This window comes from Penaeus monodon, chromosome 24 (assembly GCF_015228065.2).
Source record: "Penaeus monodon isolate SGIC_2016 chromosome 24, NSTDA_Pmon_1, whole genome shotgun sequence".
Taxonomy (NCBI): Eukaryota; Metazoa; Arthropoda; class Malacostraca; order Decapoda; family Penaeidae; genus Penaeus; species Penaeus monodon.
In genome coordinates, this window is record NC_051409.1 from 31,894,898 (window position 1) to 31,895,321 (window position 424).

The 424-nt window shown below is 28.8% G+C and overlaps 1 protein-coding gene across 1 annotated transcript in view; it reads right to left on the reverse strand.

Moving 5' to 3' along the window:
* Positions 1 to 424, reverse strand: part of LOC119588953 (nephrin-like) — a gene marked incomplete at its 5' end in the record, with an annotated part of 72,188 nt that overhangs the window by 69,913 nt on the left and 1,851 nt on the right.

Below are 424 nucleotides of genomic sequence, written 5' to 3' on the forward strand. Positions count from 1 at the left end.
ATCGCGGTAATTAAGTAGATTACTAATTGCACTTAACTTATTGTCTATATTAACATGAAAAACGAGTGGACTATAAATAGCTATCTATACAGCATATCCGCTTTACTGAAAATGCTGAATAAATAAGGCGGTTTATATTACGAATATAACACTATAATTATCAAAATCATTTTCATGAATTTATTAGACTTAGTTTGAGGGTTCGGATCGAGAGAGAGAGAGAAAAAAAAGTTATTTGTAATATGTGTTTGTTCTTGCTATTTTATTTGTTTGACTTGTCTTACTATCGAGAACATTTTCCATCATTATTTTGTATTTTGGGAACTGTTATTAATTCATTATCCGGAATCATAATGGTTACCACTTTTTCAACGCTAATTGAATAATAAACTCGTACGAAAATAGGTTGAAGTATATATAAACG